The 21,682-nt window shown below is 37.8% G+C and overlaps 1 long non-coding RNA gene across 1 annotated transcript in view; it reads right to left on the bottom strand.

Annotated features, from left to right (window-relative positions):
* Positions 1-21,682, bottom strand: part of LOC111192570 (uncharacterized) — a 71,127-nt gene that overhangs the window by 45,958 nt on the left and 3,487 nt on the right. Inside the window, exons 3-4 of the long non-coding RNA XR_007424734.1 lie at positions 20,119-20,158; positions 19,790-19,847 (exon numbers count right to left, since the gene is read on the bottom strand). This is a non-coding gene — a long non-coding RNA (uncharacterized LOC111192570). The remainder of the gene's footprint in view (positions 1-19,789; positions 19,848-20,118; positions 20,159-21,682) is intronic.

Here is a 21,682-nt window from a genome sequence, read left to right as displayed (position 1 = left end):
GTCAAACGCGAGGCAGAGGAACAGAAAAAAAGAAAAACAAGAGCTGTCCGGTTTTCCTTTATTTAGTGCTGGGAGCAGAAATATGACTCTATGAAAGCGAGGGGATCTGGAGAGCTGAGCCTTGCTGAGATGGGCTGAAGCGCTGGGGCTGGCCAGCCTCCGACAGTGACATATTGTGCGAGCCTGAGCCGCTGAAGCCAGGCAGGTGCATGACAAATGGCACAAGCAATCAGGAAACATCTGTTATTCATCATGCCCTCGCTGCCCTGGCACTGCCCCTCCAGCTCCACCTGCAGCCGCGGTGTGGCCGGCCGTGCCAGCCGGCCTTAAAGACAACGTTAAGGCCTGCAGAGGCGAAGGGCAGCCAGTTTAACAGGGGTGACGTGCCAAAGGAAACGTGGGAGTCGCACTGGCCCCGACCCAGCTAGCGTTGTAACACAAATGAGTTTAGAAGACGACGAGAACTTCAATTTGTTTAGCATTGTTATGTCCCCTGGTCTTTGTAATCCTTTTGTCTAACTTTGCGCTGCTTTCTTTGTTTTGTAGCTTATGTCTGCATGTTAAAGCATGAGCTGACTGACCAACAGTGGGCTCTCTCAACTACAAAGTAGTCTGAGAAAGCTCAATAATATCTCAATACTGTCTGTCCAGATCATGCATATATGGGTCATTTTAGGTAATGGTCACATCAACCAACGAGAATGGGGAAAAGTGATTAAGTGTGTCAGAGGGGGCTGATTTGAGTATTTCTAGAACTGCTGATATCCTGGTATTTTCCACATAACATTCTCTAAAGTTACTTAGACATATTTAATAAAGAAACATAACCAAAAGGTATCAGTTCTGCAGACTGAAATTGCCTTGTTGATGGAATAGGTCAATGGAGGAATGTAAGACTTGTTAGAGCTGACAGAGAAGCTACTGTATCTCTGTAAGATAGACCAAGCGGCTGTAAAAAAAAAAAAACATATTTTGTCTGTCAAAAACAAAAAACTGGGGCAACTGGCTAGTTGAAACAATGACCCCATTGAAGGACTAAGGTAAAGGCAGAGGAGATATTTAAAAGGCAAGTAGGGGGCAAAAAAACAAATAAATATCTAGAATATATTTTGTTTTCTAACTGTAGCTAAACACCATTGGCAGGCCAAAGTAATTTTTCCCCCTATAATATTCATATCAACTGTTGGACTTGTTCTATGGACTCAGCAATCATACCTGGCTTTGACATACTACAACCAGTCACTGATGTATTCTGTGCATCTCCTGGAGAAACAGATCTGTTCAGGTTTGTGTGAAAAACACAGCAAGACAAACGAGATATTCAGGCTCCACCTGTGTCTTTATTTGCTTCAGTGTGTAAACAGATGTCGAGCAGCACTTTGACAGCTTTGACTCTTGTTAGGAAACAGAATTAGGGTTTGCACTGGTGCTTCCACATTTGTTCTCACTGGAGACCTTAAAGCACCTGCAGAATCTGGAAGGCAGTTCAGGAATGAGCAGAGTTCAATTTTATTCTAAACCCGTAATACTATATAACACACTGCTGCACTTTAACAGGCATAGTACAAATATATTTCTTAAAGGGCCTATACCATGAATAAACTCTTAAATAAATAAGTAAAAAAAAACTTTACTACTTAATTCATACAGTTTACACATGGAAAAACTACAAAGCTACAAACACTTCAGTTGTTTTGTTTAACGGTTTTTGTACAGCCATGTTTACATATACACTAAATCAAGCATAACATTATAACCACCTCCTTGTTTCTACAAGCATTATCCATTTTGTCACTTCCACTGCACATACATGCACACATTGTAGCTCTATAACCAAGACTGTACTCCTTCTGTTTCTCTGCGTACTTTATTATCTTTTTTTTTTATTTTACCCAGTTTGCTCTTCAATGGTCAGGAGCCCACAAGACCACCACAGTGCAGCTATAATTTGGATGGTGGATCATTCATCCTCAGCACTGCAGAGGCACTGAAATGGTGGAGGTTTGTTAGTAAAATGTACTGTGTGCTATGTGCTGATCAGACACAACAGTGCTGCTGGAGTTCTTAAACACCTCAGCGTCACAGTCTTTTAACAGTGTTTCTGCTATATACTCAGTGGAGCTGAAAATCAGATAATGGGTGTAAAAGACTTATGCCTAATTGGTGTAAATACACTTTCAGCCTACAGAAGCTAGAATATCCATCTTTCTGTTCAGTTCATTTTAAAATTTAAACAGGTTAAATTGTATGTGTTTGGTTTTCTTACATATATATTTTCTATGACATCCAATGAAGTCTCTCTTTACTTGACATTGATTGTTGTGTAGAAGGGTTTGCAGTGGATGAACTGGGACAACCTCTTTCCGATCAAATTTTAGTCCTTTTGGTTCAGAATAAGGTTTGTGGTCTACAGTATTGCTGTTCAACAGTTGATTACACAATTCAAACAAAACATTTTTGGAAAAAAAAGGCATAGTGGGCAGCCAATCAGAACAAAGCTTAACAACATACAGCCTTATACAATAGTCTGGGCACTCTTAGAACATTAAAAATGCTTGCAATTTGACTAAGTGCAAAGTTGTTCAAATCCTTCACAGAGACATACTTTTGCACAGCCTAAAAGATAAGTACTATTTATTTACTCAATGTAACAAACAAAAAAAATCATTTTGGTGTCTGCAAAAGTAATTGCACATTAAGTGCATGTAGAAAATATGTAGCAATTGTGTCTAAACTGTGCAGAAAATGTCTATACTAAATATTGCATTAAATTGCATTCTGTGCAAGTCAAAACCACCAAAACAAAAACAAAATGCATCATTTAACTAGGGGCTCTAAATTTTTGCATAAGATAAGATACTCTATCAGTCTCAAAGGCACAGTAAAAAAAAACAGCTGAAAAGATAAAGAGAGGCTGGAACATGCTCAAATGAATTATGACTCTTTTACACAACATTAAACCAATGTTATAAGTCCGGCTCTGGGGAAAAGTCAAGTGTAGAACATGGGGAACTTTAGCATTACAAAATGCACCCTGAAGAGGTCCTCGAATTTACACAGGAAGAGACAGCAGGAAGTGTGAAATTGGACACATCATGAGTGTTTCATCATGTGCTGCTACACATGGTTAGCCACAGTGCAGCCCCTCTGCGGCAGGTGAAGGGTAAAGACCTTTCTGGAGGGTTCTTTGTCTGGAAAATGATATCACTAAGTCAGCAGCTGTCATGTATGAGGTTGAGCACTGCGGAGCTCCAGACATCCTTAAAAGCGTCTGAGAACAATTGCTCATCATGCAATTCCACCCACATCTCCTCCGAGAGCTCCACTCTCTACCCGTGGATGCACCATAATTAATTGCATCATCATGTCTGATTATCACTCCAATATTTTCTTCCATAAAACAGCAAAGCCTCGATTCATGTGAACAACAACCAGCAATGAGCAAGATAAGGACTAAAAATGTATTTGTAGAAATCCATAAGCATCTATTCATTATCTGTATGTGTCTACAATGGAAATAATTATGCATGGGATGCATTCCAATTTGTACAGCACTCTCGTATGAATAAAATATGCTACGTATACATAAATATATAACATGCACAATATGAGACATATGGCTTTAATATAAAGGCCTATCACTGTCATATTGCATCCACATTTTTTAACACTATATTTTCATTTGTTTATTTATTTTATAATCTGACATGTTCCAAAAGTCATGGAACAGGAACTAGTATGGTCTCCCCTAACTTTTGCCATGTCCCATGAATGCAAAAGAATACAGTACTGATCATTGGGATATGTATGTGGGGCCTCCTGTACTGAAAGTGGATGTGATTTTAGCCATCACTGGTCTGTTTACAAGAATAATTGTCAAAAATCTAGTAAAGCAGATGTAGTAAAGTTCTTCAGGTCGCTTACAAAACTGCAGTGTGAAACCAAAAATAAACTGACTAAATGCAGCTCAAACGATATACAAAGGTGTCAAAGTATTCATTCATTATTCAGGTAGAAATATAGGTGCTAGGGTAGGGGTGGGAGATATGGTCCTAAAATAATGTCACGATATTTCATGGTATTTTCACGATGATGATTCTCTTGGTGATTTGACAAAACACTGAATTTAAAAAATATTTCACGAAAACACTACTACAACAAAATGTTATTTTATTATTGCATACGATATGATATGGCACACCCCTAACTGAAATATATAAAAAAAAAACAAGAATTTTATCAGATTTGTAACAGAAGTCCATGATCCAGAATGCCATGATACTAATAACACAAACCAAATATCTCCATTTATAGAGGACAAAAGTAAAATAAATGATACTAGACTGATGATATCTGTATCTAGTAGATATTTAATGGGAAATGAGAACAATGTTAATTTTTATTTAGCTAAAAACAGCTAAAAAGTAGTACCCTGATATGATAATTAGGGGTGGGTAATATGGAACGATATTTCAGGGTATAATATCGTTCACATTATAAAAAATGTCTATTTAAGTAAGGTTACAAAGTATTTGTCCATGATCATGATTAAGTTATAAGGTACATCAAATATATCAATCAATGGTCTTTTACGACTTTCAAAATTTCAAGCAGCATGAACAAAGTGGCCTAAGCTCGCCTACATAGAAGAAATCCCAGATTTTAACAGAATAAATAAGTTCAGTGATGTCCCAACAGGACCGATCTCCCAGACAAGGTAGGTCTATAATGCCACCCAGGCCCAGCAGGCAAGTTCCCTTTCGTGCAGAATCCGTCTGCATGTTTTAGGAGCGAGACTGATGGGTACAGGAGCTGCCCGTCAAACAGGTGACTGGAAACAAGCATGGTACCGCATGCCTCAGGCCACCGTGACTAAGCCTGGTCTAATTGGGGATGTGCATACACCAAATGAGCCATAAGTCGTCCCAGATTGCGCATGAAGAGGCCTACAACCCATAATGCACCACCCAGTAGGCCTAGCATGACTGGGTCCAGTGCTGCCACTGGCAGAGTGAGCTCCAGAGTGAGCAACAGATGTGACAGGAGATTCTGTGCGAGGCCAATTTCAGCAGCAACATTCGATATACAACAGCGGCATCAGTGTATCTGCATCGCTGAGCCTTTCCGAAGATCCTTCATTAGAGGAGACAACCAGACATCCACTAGGGGCGTAAGATCCAAGCCATACTTCCATATGTCATTCACTCATGCTGCAGAAAACACAGCTATCGGTCACATATGCCTTGTACATGATACAAAATATGCTGAAAGGGAAATGTGTGCATATGTATATACATGGCCACTCAAATATATACTCCACTGAACCCATGTTCAACAGATTGCAAGATGTACCACCATATACACGATGGGACTTGTCACATAAAGTAAATACACTATAAAATGTATAAGCATGTAAAGGCACTTTATAAAGACACTTAATTATGTGATTGCTAAAATATTCATAAAAAAAACACTTTACATTAGTTGATGTAATTTAGTAAATCAAGTCATTTATTTCAGGGCACAATTAATAATAAGTTGCAAAACAAAAATATTTAAATAGATTGAATAAATGATTTTTATTGAAATATATTAAACAAAAAAAAAACACAACATTTGTGTTTTACTACATTTTATAAAGATATGTTATGTAATACTGAGTTAAAAATGTGTCTCAAAGCTAAATGCCCAAAGGTAAAATCGATTAGCAGAGATACAAGGTTTTTGTGTAAAAGCACAAATGATACTGTTACCAGGATGCTTTTTTTATTATTTTATTTTAAACTGAAGTTATCAGCTCTTGTTTTCTTTGCTCCAGACTGGCCAGCTAATTCACTTGCAGTACGGAAGCCCTCAAATAGACAATATGAAGGAATTTCAGTAAATAATATAGTGACTTTATGACAAACAGAAAGGGAGAAACGAAAGGAGGTACTCACTCCACAGCAGATGGCCTCATTATAAAAACATTAAGGACACAGTATGGCCCTTTTGTCCCCAAGTGTCTGACAACCATGCCAATCAGTTTGGCTGAATATCATTTCTAATATACTGTATGAATTACCATATCTTTAGCTGAAATGAGATGACTCTGTTCAAAACCATCCAACACTGGAATTTAAGCAGCTCTAATGTGCTAGCCAATGTCCCCACCACTATCTATCAATAACTACAGCTGTGAACTCGTAGCAGGCTGTGATATAATTGCACAATATTAAATTAGTACAGAAGGCAGAAGGTGGGTCAATATCAATAATATGTGACTTTTGTGTGTAAAAAGAAAAAGAAAAAACACGTTATTACAAAAGAGGAATGTTAACTTTTACTTTTAAGTATGTTTTGTACATTTTATACAGTTTTCTTTAATGTGGAGCCATGTCTGAAATGCTGCCTAGTTAAGTTAAACGCTCTTTAAGTGTTTAACTATTTTTATATTTTTTTCCTAAAGTTTTAAGATGTTTTAAAACATCACATTATTAACCCCTGTTTTAATAAAAGAAGGCCAGTTTTTTTTCAAGACATTTGCTCAGAATGTTCAGAAAATAACAATATTAATTTCCCTTAAAATTTCTCATGCTGGACACCAGTGTTAAAATTAGGGCTGCAACAGTTAACAACTGATTAAATTGAGTAAAATCGATTATTAGAATAATTGGCAACTAATCTAATAATAAATAATAAGTAGTTGGGTCTACATCATTATTAACATAAGTACAGTGGCTACCCCATAATGTCAACCAAAGCCCTGGCAGTAAATCACCATTAAGCTGGATGGAACCAAGGTTTTAACAGTAAATTAATATCTTACTCACATTTAGTGAACTAGTTAGCATTAGCATTTTCCCTTCCACCTTAAATTTTATCTTTTAATTTAACCCTCCCAAAAAAACATTAGTTGCAGGCCTAATAAAAAAAATAAATAAATAAACAATCAACAAATAAAACATCAATATGTATCTTTGAACAATTCAGCATGTTTTCCATATATGCCAATTTTGCTCGCCATTACAAGGTCAACACATGCATGACAGGAAAATAGTGAAAGTAAAAATAAACCAAATTAAGCTGGGAAACAATTTCTGCATGGTCTAAAATCTCCATAAGATAAAAAAACTCAAATTAATTAAAATCTTAAATAATTTATTGAAAGTTATGAGACGCCAAAATACACAGTATACAGGTTATGTAGACATGCTGCGATTGACACACACAGTGTATTTAGCAGGATTGTTCATAAATCAAGCCCTGTGTTACAGCTACTGTTCTGACAGTCACTAAACACACTGAAGCCTGAACTCATTTCAGCAGAACCCCCTGAACACTCTGCAGCACTCTGTTCTAGGCCCAGTCCTCCCTGGAATACACTGGGTTTGGCCTCAATTGCTAACTTGTTTACTACATGACACAAACTAGACAAACAGATGTACTGTGTTTTTTTCCTCCCAGTTATTATGAAATCCTCCCTCTAGAACATTGTTGTTTTCTGCTTTCTCTTCCATTTCAGTCTGCTGCACTGTGTTTTCTTCCCTACCTCCTTCCCTCCCTGTCCTGCCCGGTAACGAAGGCTGTTAAGAGGCAGTTACCAACAGAGGTTTTCCAATTACGCCTCTCAGGTCATAGGCAGGTCTGAAGTTCTACCTTTAAAGAGGTCACAACTCCAAATGTATTCAGGTTCTTATGCAGCGCTGCATAATAAAAGAATGATATTTCCATCCCATTAAACTCAGTCTGCTCTAAAGGTACGGTGTTGGTTTGCTCTTAGCTTGTAAACCCCAAACAGTTCAGCAGGCCTGTTTATTTAAAATAGAATCAAATGTAGAACTGCTCTCACTACATTTCTGCTCATTTGTTTTGTGTATTATATAAACTTTTAGAATGCAATCAGACCCAAGAGTGCATATATGCACTGTAGTATCTACTATCAATTATTAATATGTTAAGATATTACTTAACCATTTAATAATGTTAATTTATTTTGTCAGTAGTGTTTATTAATGTACCTTTGTTGTAAAGTGTTACTGATTGCGCTGATATGCACTTTATAATCTGATCACTGCAAAACATCAGTAATATCAGTTTGTCAGTAATCTCATCAACACACTTACATGAACATGGGTAATTAGATAATGAAAATACTAAATAAGGCCTGACATAAAATGTCACATAGGCCCCAAACTTTATCAATTTCAGTGATTAAACCTGGTCTTGGACTAGTCACCAGTCTGAAAGAAGATTTTGCATGGAAAGGAAAGTCTATGACTAAGCTTAATCCCTGCTCAGCAAACTACCTATAATGTATTTTAATTAATCCACATATAAAAGCTCTAAAACTATTTGACAATTAACTACCAAGAACAAAAAAGAAAGTGTAAAATATGACCACTATTACTCTTTAATATAGGTAGATTTCTACCCCACTTGACAGTGTTTTTGGAGTTTTTCTTTGCTAAATGTAATTGTGGACGCCCTGTTTGAAATCCTCATTAGCTACAGCATATAAAATTCAGCTCAGCACCTTCAGTTAAGAACGTAAAGGTTCTTCGTAATTGGACGCAAAAGGCGTGAGGTCAAACGATGCGTGTACACACACCTCCCAAAAGCTTGCTTTCAAATTAATGAAGGAAAAATGTGTCCATATAATGATTAGGTATTCCACTGGACAGCCCCAAACAGAGATGGCAGAACATTTTGAGGAGAATATCAAAGGGGAATTAGCGGAAGCTCGGAGCAGACACTAGGAGCCACGGGCTGTGGGCCGGAATACCAACTACTCGATTGTCCTCATTTACGCGAAGTCTCTGATGAGTGCTTGTCACTTGAATTTATTCGGATACAGTCATCACGCTGATGCGGTGACATGCACGGGAGAGACAGTATGGGGCCTTGCTTTTACTTCAACTCCCTTCACAAATAATTTACTCCGGAGAATAGGTCTGACTGCAGGCAGCTTCACTCCGTGATTGACGTGCTCAAAATGGAGGGGGGAAAAAATGACATTCCGTATAATGGATATCTTCTGCATGGTAACCGGTGACACTGATTTCCTATGATTAAATAAATAACCATAATGAAATCTAGCATGAATAGCGTGACATGTATGGAAGAAGCCTGCTGTTATGTAACACATTGATGGCTGAATATGAATATCGTTGTGGTCACATGGAAGCCAAGGAGCTGTTTTCCAATTTTTTACAGAATGTGAATCCTAGCAGATAAACTGTGTGCCGACACTCAACTGATTACCACTTGCCAGTCAGTTATTTATTCATTTTCTTATATGCTTTTCCCCAGTCAGACTTGAGGAGGGTCTTCTGGGGACCTATCCGCGGTCACTGGGTGGAAAGTTGGAATGCTTCTTGGACAGAGTGCTAGTCCATTACAGACTCATTCACATACATACACACACCTAGGGGAAATTTAGCATAGCCAATTTACCTTCCATGTGCTTTTGTGTGGTGGGAGAAAACCAGAGGAACTGAAGGAAACCCACTCGGACACTGGGGGAACGAATCATAATCCTCACGGGCAGAGACTGATGCAAGGATCAAACCCACAACCACAGATCCCTGGAAGCCTGAGTGTGTGTGAATCACACGCTTCCTGCTGTGCCACTGTGTCGACAACACCATTTTTACAAAATTTACATCCATCCATCCATCCATACAGCTTGTTATTTGCTTCTTTTTGGTCAGGGTTGCGGTGGGTCCAGAGCCTACACGGCATCATTGGCCCCAAACAGAATACCCCTTGGACAAGTTGCCATTTGATCTCAAGGTACCACACATACTTATTTTACACACAGAGAGTTAGGGCAGCTTCAGCTTGTCGTAGAAAGCCAGTTCCCCGTTTTAACAAATGGAGTCAGGAAAGACAGATAACAGAGTTATGGTTGAATTATACTTCTGACTTCGAAGTCTATAGCGCAAAGCATATAGTGTAGCCTGTGCAAGACGAATATGCCATTGTGAGCATTTATACTTGTACGTCTGTGTCTGTATTGCTCTGCAAGTAACTATGAAGACGGGAATTTGAAGGCAGCAAACATGAGGCTTCTAACAGTAGGTTCCTAACAGTCAGAACTTCACTTAACACAATTAATAACATTGTTTTTTGTGTTGAATTATGCCTTAACTAGCCCTTAACCGGTCTGAAACATCATTTATTTCTAACACAATGTGTACTTTCCTCTCGCACCTCTGCTCAAACAACAACTAACCACTGCAGAAGCTCAGGAAGAGAAAACACCCTAACCACTATGAAATGGACTCCATGCCCCTAGGCCTGGCTTCACTCTGACCACTTTCTACGAGTACTTTGTTGCGGAAACAGCCGACCAGTCAAACAACGTCTATAAAAAAAAAAAAAAAACTAGATCCAGAGCGTTAGAGAAAATGAGTGGAGCTGGGCTCTGCAGCCAGGCTGTGTCAGAGAACACAGTGAACTAAGACTCCACTGAGCGCTGCATAAAACACCTGTCACCAATGACAAATCACCCATAATGTCTGGCCGCATTTCCGAGGGAGGTACAGGCAGAACATTACCTTCATTTCTGGATGTCAGAGAGAGGGGCCAGGGCTTTATTTTGATGGATCTCGTCAGAGCGATGGCAGACTAAATGGCAGGCTGGCGGTTGAAAAACTGACAACATTTTGAACAGAGAGGCACTTTTTTACTGGCCTTGAAACTTCAGGAGTTTATCTTTGAAAAGGTGCTAATACTTTACCTGTATGGTGTGATAAGTGTTAGCACCCTGGCTCTAGCCAGTTATGCAATCAGGACCTCATGGGCTGCTTTTAGTAAACATTCTTTAAACCCACTTATACAGTTTTTACAGAGGTTCTGACACTCAATAGTATTTTCTGTTCACAATGTTTTCTTCTGGATTTGTTTATTTAAAGTAAACAATGAGATCTACAATTATTAGGAGAGCAGTGAACAATGCTGTGATTTAAAAACACATCTTGAATCTTATGTAGACTTATTGTTAGAACTTGCTTAGGAAAAAAAAGAAATATATTAAGAATAAATTAGTGAATGAATGAGTTCTGACTGCTTTCAATTAAATCAAACTATATCATTTTAAAACTTTGTTTTTGTCTTCTATTAGAAATGCCAACTCTCACGCAAAGATATTAACACCCCACTGCTAATGGGTGGGGAACCTAGGGTTTAATACAGTTTACTAATTTCCCTACCATGATACATTGACTAAACCTGTCAATTAATAACTAATAAGTGAAATAAGATGTGCTAGAGCAGAAAAATAACAAAAGGTTGTAGAAATTCGTCCCAAGAAACCCAAACCTCTTGTCCTTGAGTAATATTTTATCTGGGGGTGTTGCGTTCAGTTCTGCTTGTGAAAGGCCTAACCAATGGAAGAGCTTGTTTGGCTGCATCCACATGGATGGACATTTTTTGTGTCATATTGTTTTCATGTAAATTCTTAACAAGATCTACTGTTGGTTACAGCAATTAAAACCAGTAGAAGAGCTTGTTTGGTTGTATCCACATTACACAAAATTCCAATTGCCAGATGACACAGTCGATATGTTTTTTGGTGAGAATGTGCAATTGCACAAAGATGCTTTTTTAACATATGTGGTTTTGCAGGAATGGCAGCATTAGCAGACTGATGTCATTAATTACAATATTTTGCCCTCTCCCCACTTAAAAACATTGCTGCTTTTAATTTAAATGTAAAATTCTTAAGAACTGCTGCTATAAATTGCAAACATGCATATTGTAATTGCAAGAATCATTGGTTCTTCTCTGAAGACCTAGAAAGCCTCGAGGAATCCTCACTGGTAAGCATCAACATTGCAAAACTAACTACTGCATGCATAGCATTTCTCTCCTTACTGCAGTGACCTGCACGGAACCTGAATTGGTTTTAATTTCTTTATTATCATGCTGATGCAGCTGATGATATCTCAGAATTATACCTTACAGTACTGTCAATAAAACATTAAATATAACCCCGCTTTACCATTATTTTCAGTCTTTTAACACTGAACGCTGTAAGCTGGCTTAACAGTGCATTTCTTCAATGACAGCAAGAAGCGTTTTTTTCCTTGACAACAGTTTTGAAGGTTAAGCTTGGCGCGAAGTGTCAGAGTTAATCAGTTCCACTGGCTGCTCCCACCAAAGGTGACACATCATTATCGTTCTTTAAGATGACACAAATATCCCACAGCACAATACTAATTAGATAAAGGGAACTTTTGCTCTCGCAAGCATCAAGCCAGGCCCAGCAATTAAATTATGGGGGAAAAACATTATTTTCTATTATAATGTGAATATACATATTAATTCATATTCATATTTTTAAGGCTTATATTTGAAAGCGATTTCAAGGGATTACTTAGTGTGGTTAAAAACAGACTGCATTTAGTACAGCAAAACAAAGCTGTGTTGTTTACAAAGATGATAACACTAAACAGAGTAGGCTGCCTTTTTGGTGAACGTTGCTGGATACATGTAGTTCATTGGAAATGAATTCAAAGTCACATATAAAGGAAAAGAGAATTTCATACCATTCATAACATTCACTCCTAATATATAGCTAAATTTACTCAGCCTTTTTCACATAACAAAAGTAATGAGACTGGAATTAGTATAGTGTCCCATGACTTTTGCCCTGGCCAATGAAAGCAAAAAAAAGCTGCATGTCTGGCCTCCTGCAGTGAATTAGGATGTGATTTCTACTAGAGTCACTTGTCTCGTCCCATGGCCAAATCTAACCAGATGCTGCCTGTTACGATCAATAGCACCCTCTGCACCACTGTCCACTGTCTGAGGTAACGTCTGCCTTTTTTGATGTGTTTATGGTGCATTTCTGGTGTCCCTGTGGATCATTAAATTGAATGTTAAATGACAGAAATACTACCAATGTGGCACACACCATTAGGGTCATCTCACCTTGCGATGAGCACACTTCAACTTTACTTACAAGATAACAACTCACAACTTATACATGTGTGGGCATGTCCAAGCTATTACCCTACATAATACCGACTTTTGAAAATAATTGAAAATAATGGTTTAAATTTGTTGTTTGTGTGAATCTACTGTACAAGTAGTGTTAGTGTTAGTGTAGTAGGGTTAAAAGGAAGATAATAAAATATGCAGAAAAACAGAAAGACGTCAGTCTGTAATTATAGACTTAAAATGCTCAAATATGTGCAGTGAAGCTGAAAAAAAAAATAGGATAACAGGTTTAGAACCAAGTGGGTGGTCAAAATGTTACACTTGACTGGTGTGGACCCTACAAATACAAATTTTATAAGTGGACTTTAAAAAATTGGACAAGAAAAATTGAGAAGATGGGCTTTTAAGCTCATTGTTCAGCGCATTTCAGGAGAAATTCAGATGATTATGTGCAGAAAAGCCCCGGCAGTCACAAAAGCTGTGAACAATGGCTGAAATCTGGAGCAGTTAGAAATGGTTGTAGGCCTGGTGGGATTGTGTAATTGTGCTAAATTGCAGGCCGCAAAACGACTAGTGTGGATATTTACAAATCTAGCCTGGCATGTAACATATTTCAAGCGTACACCAGAATGAGGTCATGGGGAAGGCTGATGGCAGTCAGAATCTGGGGACTGTCCTGTCAGAGACTCGTTTGAGGTGCCAATGCATGTCATCGAAGAGCCCTCAGTCATCACATAACAAATATCACACGTCACCATACAAAAAAGGAGAAAAAATTGTGTCCAAAAGCCTCAGACTCTCTGGTAATAGTCTGCCATGGGCTCTGCTGGCCTCAAGCTTGTGTACTTCACTCCTGCCCACAGTAAAGAGAATGATTTGTTATTACCAGTGCCTAAGGCGGACAGAAAGCCCAACCAACAACACAGAGTCAAAAGGACAGCCAAAAAAAAAAAAAACAGCACCTCCAGTAGACCAGAAGAGCGCCACAGGGCCGTCTTGAAAATTTACAAAAGATTGTCTCACTCCAAAGCAGGCACCTCATCAAGCATTTATCTTCATCAGCATTATAATGGTGGCACCTCAGGCCTGTACTGTCCAGACATTCTAACACTGGGTGAACTTTATCAGGGTCTAACATCCTCAAACAATTAACCTTATACCTAACTATATCTAACTTTCTATGCTTGTTGAAAAGTTCACCAAGATACTGTATAAAAGTTCACTCCTTAGTATTAGAAGCAAGTAAAACTTTCCAAACTCAATACTTGGTAAAGTATACTTTGGAGTAAATGGGACCTTTGACAGTAGGTAATCACACACTGAATATTTAACAACCAAAGATATTAGACTGAAAATTGTTCACTTTAAGTCTTATTAATATTTAATTATTTAGGGCAGTGCTAAGAACACAGAGTAGAGAGTAAGGGACAGAGCTGTCAGGGAGCCAACAAAGGTTTAAGTTCCTTTTTACACTCTTTTCAAATGACTAAATAAAATGTTCAGTATTAGACTTGGTATCAGTTTACAACCCTTTCACAAACTAAGTGTTTTCCAGCTGAAAGACACAAGCTGTACAGGCTTCACTAAAATACCTAGCTGGTAATATTGACTGAGCTAACTTAGCCTTAGCATTTATTTATTTTATACAAAAAGTTTGACTGACTCACTTCCCTGTGAAAATTTCACTTTACTCAAGTGGCCTAAGTATTACCGCTGAGTTAGCTACATTTATGACTTGAACAGCACTGCTAAAGTAAATGTATAAGTAGAATAGCACTGCTAAGCTAAATAGTTTCGTTTCGGCCAATCTTTAGTAGATATAGCGTAAAACACTCTTGGCCAATAAATAATAAATAGGTTGTTTAAGGAAATAAATAGAACTTTGTGTGAATCTAATGGTGATCTATGTAAGTGACTGCAATATTTCCCACCCTGTCGGATGCCTTGACCTAGAATACAAGAGATATAAGATACATATAAGATACAGTAACATACTGTTCCTTGCCCCCTGTATCACTACTAGGGCTGACTGACTGTCATATAATATGGGTCTCTGGATCAGCACACCATTTGAAACTTACATCTTTTTACCCAACGTAAAACATAGCTCTGACTTTTTTTTCAACATCTTTTTAATGACATCCTTTTTCGTCAAATCCTTACCATGCTTTCCTCATGTAATGTCTTTGGGGTTCTTCTTCACTCATTGCTGTGCTTTCCTACCTGAGATGGAGCAGTTTCCCTACCTGACAGTGATGCTGGAGGTCAGAATGAGTGTGTCAATGCCCATCCTTTTTTTTTAGTCTCCTGAGGTCTAAGAGCTACTGATGAGCCTGTCTCACTAAGGAGGAGGTCTTCAGGGACTAGGAGAGGTTGTCAGTGATATGCAGTCCCAGGAATTTGAAGCTGGCTGAGCACTGCTTCACTGTCATCCTGCTGATGTGCAGAGGAGGATGAGGTTCTTGCATCCTTATGAAGCCCACAGTCTTCTTATTTATGTTGCTGCCATTCAGAAAGGGATAGCTGTTCTTGGATCAGAACTCAAGCTGACTCCCTTCCTCCAATCTGTAAGGCCAACTTAAAAATATGCATTGTCGGAGATGAGCTCCACCACTGTTGTCTCTCTATCAATATGTACGTAGTTGGTGTTATTTCTTTCTCATTTGTGAATTTAGATTATAGTATCCACTCTAATATGCCATTACACAGATGCCAAAAGTCATGAGATAGCAGTACGTTACTTGATCTTTAGGTGTCACCTTGGGGGATGACCAAACCTGTACAAGGTGTGAGGTTCCACCTTGTACGTGAAACAAAAAACGGGGCAGTGTGCTCATAGCAAGGCTACATAAATTACTGGAGATGCAGCAAGGCCCGATAGTGGTTTCCAGAAGGATGGGACATTTCATTTCTAATGCTGAGGGGCATTTAACATCCACAGTGTCACATGTAACAAGAATATGCCATAGAAGATATTACTACCACATACAGTAAACATTGAAATGGATTATAATGATTGTGACCAGCGGCATCTGGCTGCAGAGCATGCAAAGAGGTAAGCAACTTTAGAAGAAATCCATTCCATATTTAGAGCAGGATCAGCAGTATACTTTAGCTTCCATAGGAAATGGCAAAAGTCTTGAGACAAGATACTTGACATGATGACTAGATGTGTCAATATTCAATAATGAGGTGCACTGACACTTTTATCAAACAACTTGCAGTTTGACCAGTATTAAATGCACAGAGCAGCTCAGTGACCCCATGCTTTATTTGATAACAGCTCTTTTAGTCTTTTGTTGGTTAGAAAACTTTTACAGCTCAAAGATCTCAGTGCTATCCTTTTATATTGCATGCACCACGAGCTCAAGCAAGGTGAAAGCTAAAACTATGAAAGAAATTGGATTCCATAAATGAATGAAAACGTCTGTGCCCCTGCAAGTTGTAAAAACTGTTTTTTTTTTTTAAACAAATTCTTATTCTTTTGGTTTTGGCAGCATTTTTCATTCATTTTTTTGTTTAAGTATTACATACAAAATGTCTTACAACACCACTGACCATCTTTTGGCTTAGCATCCAGATGGTCATTTTTTGAAGTTCTTTAGAAATCTATACAACATTGATATTTAAATGACATACATAGTTCCTCTATCACATGAATTTGAGCCTCACATAGGTAGTACAATAGCAGTACAATACACTATATTTGCTCTACTTTATTTTTCCCGCTCAAATATAAACAAAAAAACAGCCATCACCATATTATAACCTATTTTTATTGTTTTAAAATTAAACAGGTAGTTTTTGTTATTGTGCTTTTTAAACCTCTGAACTGATCATTTGGCAGCATTTGGCAGCATCTACAGTGTCATGTCAGTACCGGGAATACCTCACAGAAGACGTTACCACTCACAGTGGGCAGAGCAGTCAGTGGTAATGATCATGCTTGAAAAAAATCGGGCTAGAATTGTCTGTGCAAACACACAAGTGACTTTTATGCAGCTCCCCAGCTTTACCTTTGTGCTAACATTGTTAAAATTCTAACATGGTGAGAAATGCTCAATTTGTTTTATTTTAGAGTGCTTAATATGTCATTTTGACACATTAATTTTATTTTCTTTATTAGAATTTTTAGATTAAACATACCTCTTATTATTGTTTTTTTGTGGTTTATTTGTTATTTGTAAGTTTTTGTCTACTTCGGAATGCTGAATAATGAAAAAAATTCATACTATTAACTTTGTGATGACAATTATGTTATCATTCACACGTTTCCAGAACATTCCTGGAACATTGTCTCTGTACTTTCTGGCAAATTTAAAAACATCGCTGATTGTCCCTATAACATTCTGTTCTAGCTTGGTTCCTACCACTGATTTATACCTGACTCACAAATTGTTAACCACTAGCTACTGTATCACGATGGCAAAATACTGTATACATAAGCAGATATTAGCATGGCTAATGGGGCTGAAAGATGGCAGAAGTTCTAGAAGTGTGCTGACTGAATAATAAATAATTAAACATATTCCCAGCAGCATAGCAAAAGTATGTATAGTCCTGGGGGCTGGTTTTGACTGTGAAGCTCCCAGCTAAAGGCCAAGCTAACACTTTCAGACATCTCTGAAAGCTGGTCTTTTGCAGCTGCAGCAGAGAGCGCTCCCACAGACAAACTAATTAACCCAACGTGTTCTAATCCGGCCAGGCTGAGCACAGCTAGGGGTGAAAGAGCTGGAGTTATTTTCTGAGGGAACTTCACTGATGCAGCCTTGCATTGCTAAGCTAACCCCTCGCTCTTGCACTAATGTTTCCAGGTGTGACACCGAGCTAACGAGACTCTCTGGGACTTATTTCAGAGCTTCAGCATGGTGTGAAAACACAGTCTGTTTCGGGCTGAGGTGCTGTGTTTCAGTCTTTTAGTAGAGACTGGAGGAGATGTGTGTAAATATAAAGCTGTTAAAACCAGACATTGCGAATGTGCTGGTGGATGTAAAATTATGTAAAGATGCTTCTGTATTGAATATCTGTCAGCATTATCTTGCTGTAGAAACCTTTGATTTGATGCTGATGGGATAATTCAGTTTAATCATGCTACATGTGCTGGATTTGGAAGCTTTACAGCAATGCAAGATAAGGGATTTTTCAAAAAGACATTATCTTGTGTAACAAGAAATTTGCCAGATTTGTTTTCTTGTATGTGTGCATATACAGAATGTGGTGGAAGGTTGTGACGTAGAAATTAATGCTACAAAGTATTTAAAACAAAAATTATGGAAATGTAAAATTTCTTTAGTGACAAATTTATGAAAATTAAAAAAAGAAATTGAGAAAAATGTTTTAATATTTTTGATGTTTGCTGCATGTGGCATTCTAGCAGTTTCTAGGCAGAAACAATACAGAATGCTGTACTCTTGCTGATTGTACAGTATATTTGTCAATAAACATATAAACAGACAGCTGTATATTAAATAGTAGCAGCATTGCAAATGTGTAAATCAGTAGATCAATTGTTGTATGATACACAAAGTTTATTGTACAAAGACCTAGACAGCTGTATCCTAAACAGTTGGGGCCAAAAGTGAATATTTAGCCTATTTAAATTCACTAACAATAAACTATTTGACTGGTTTTGTATATGGAAAAGCACAGCTTTGTTTAGGTTTCAATTGAAAGATTATTTAAACCATGTAAATGATCTAATCTTATATGTAGGGATGTGCTGAGATCTTGCAAGATTAAAAAGGCACGATATTTCTCATCAGGTGTTAAATGTGTTTTGCAAGACACTGTTCCATGTTCCATTAATGAGTCACAAGAAGCCAAACCACCACCTCTTTTTAAACTGAAACTGACAAGTATCATAGGACAGTGTTCTTCAACCCAGTGGGCTTCAGCGATAATATGCTACGGGGCTCTCTAGTAAAAGTTAGTTCTAGTAAAACGACATGTAAAAATGACATATATATGCAAAATATGGACTGTTCTATGGAAATTATAAAAAATAAAACATCTAGGTCAATCTCTTTTCTATTATAGTACCCATATAATCAACAAATCTAGTCAGTGGATTAGCAAATCTGTTAGTATCAGTGCGAGACTGAGAGACACGTTCTATCTTATTGTATGACTTTTACCCATCCTGAATTAATTAGTTAAAAAAAAACATACAAGCCTATTAAGTTTGACAGGCTTGTTCAAATGTTGTGCTGTATTTGTTTAGATTTTAAATGGTTGATTAAATGTCCGTAAGGGCTGTGGAATGTGTTGTGGTGGGTTAGGCGGTCAGTAAGGTTGAGAACTTCTTTCAAACTGGTCTGACAAGTACGGAATAAAACAAAACACTGTGGCCCTAAACATTTGTAACTTGTGATAATATAAAAAAAGAGCAAACTTTTCTTGTATTTGCCTTCTTTTAAGGAATAACCATTTCAAACTAAGCTAAAGTTCACTCCAGAGACAAAAGCTTTTCTCCAACTTCCTGTGGTTTGAGGACAGAAGCTAGTCTTTCTGCTCTGAATAATAAATTCAAGTTGAAAAGAAGCTCCGCACCGCAGCCACTTTGGCATATCTTATTGAAGACGCATAACCTGAGGCACCATTAACAGTTTACAATGTGGGCTATTTTTGAATACTTTTATGTTCACACACCCTAACACTGGCTCACAGAGGCTCACTCTGACTGAGTGACACTAACATCTACATCAGGAAAAGTAGAACTTTTCTGTGTCATAACACAGATTCAACGGAGTGCTCAGCATTCAACAGTTCAAAAGTATATTTCTCTGTCCCACATAGAAACATACTAATTCTGTAGATCATCTCCATCTCTAATTCATAACTGAGTGTTAACTCTCAGGCCTACCTCCATCCTTAAGAGCTCACATCAGAATCCACCCCTTTCCTTGTCTTGAAAGCACAGTCTGCAAAAAGGGAAAATATTGACAGTTGATCCTAATGATTAACTGTGCCACATTCATTTCTGTAGCATTGTGTGTGCTCGACAGGTCACAATAATTCTTTTTTGGACTATATAGTCTCTAGAATTACTTCAATAAATTATATTATCATCATTAAGATCAATTTAATGTCATTAATAAAAAAGTAAAATAAATAATTTTGAATTGCTGTTAAATCTCCTAAATACATAATTTTTTTGTTTGTTTGTTTGCTTTTTTTGTGCAGTCAACATACCAGCTGATTCACAGGAATGGCCTCTCTTCAACATCAATGTCTGCAAAAAAAAATTGTTGTTATAGTAAAAAGCCTATTACTGCAACATAACACTGAGTGTGCAGTTCAAATGCTGTTTGTAAACAGAGCTGGAAAAAGGGCCAGTTCCAAAATTCCAATCCCAAACTGTAATGTAACATTTTTGACTCGTTATACACTGTTTACACTTCTAAAATGTACATAATCTTAGTACACTTGTGAAAGCCATACATTAAGATGGTTATGGTAAAAATATGACAGACTATGAAGGGAATAAATGGGGATCTTTGCTAGGCTACCATCATTTTACCATCTGTTCTCCTCATCGTCCTCTCCCTCAACCAAACAGAAAGTAAAGACACATATCAGACGGGAAAGCACTGGCTTTTAATTTACCAACAAAGTTTAAAAAAAGACCGGGAAACAAGTAAGATTAGGGCTAAAAGCTAACAGACTACAATCTCCTCAGCTTGTGCAGTGAGTCAGATACAGCCAAACATTCTGAGAAGACACAATGAGAAGACAGTAACAGTCTCCAGAAACACTAAGTGTTCTCTACAGTGCTAAAACTGTGATTATAAGCAATATAGCATATATGCTATGTGAGTTCTGTGAGCTGTCACTGATGTCAGAAAGTAAGCGCATTTCTTTCTGGCAGGGTTGTAAACAGACTTGTTAAAAATCCCACCAGGGCAATTTTTGCATCATCCAAAGACACATACTTCGTAGGTCCACATCCAAGAAAAAAAACTTTTAATACTAAATAAATGCATTTTCTGCCACCTTAATAGGTTAAAACTTTCCAACAGCAAATTGGATTACAGCCAACATGTTGGATTACAGAACACCCTAAAAACTACACCCAATATTTCCTAACTGCTTTGTGTTAAAGAACATAATGAGATTGTTCCTACTCACTGCAGTAAAGCTCTACATGAGCCTCCATAAAAGTAGACAATAGCAATTTTCTTTAGGAACTGTAATTTTCTTTAAACTGTATCTTTACAAACTTAACTACATTATTTCAATAACCTCTACTGTTTTGATACTTTCACTATTATGACATCTCATTATGTCGGTTAGATTTTTCAGGAAAGCTGTACTAACCTAGTAATAGCAGCTTAAATATAATACATATGTGCACACAGCAAACTTGAGAAACAAAATAACTGCTTGTAATTGTCTTTATGGTTACAGAACTACACTGGTGATCTTCTGGTACAAACCTCCACTAGTTCTACCCTATGCATCATCTGGCTGTCACTCCTATTTCAGTCAGGTCCATCAGTGAGATCAGTGACAAGGTCACAAAAGAGCAGCTTTAAAGAGCAATGCTCTCGACTGACAGCTCAATAGACCAATAGACTGTTCTTCTCCGCAGCATATACCTTGTCCAATCGTTCCCCTCCCTATCGGGGTTCTTCGCCCCCAGTCAAACGCTCTCTCGACCGTGGCACAGAAAATGGGATGCTGTTGAAACCTTGGCTCGCTGACAAAAGACCTACATCAGTTCAGACTCACTTCGCTTTAATGCCATTTCAATTGA

This window comes from Astyanax mexicanus, chromosome 16 (assembly GCF_023375975.1).
Source record: "Astyanax mexicanus isolate ESR-SI-001 chromosome 16, AstMex3_surface, whole genome shotgun sequence".
NCBI lineage: Eukaryota > Metazoa > Chordata > Actinopteri > Characiformes > Acestrorhamphidae > Astyanax > Astyanax mexicanus.
Note: the sequence above shows the minus strand (reverse complement) of the source record. Positions and strands in the feature narration are given on the sequence as shown.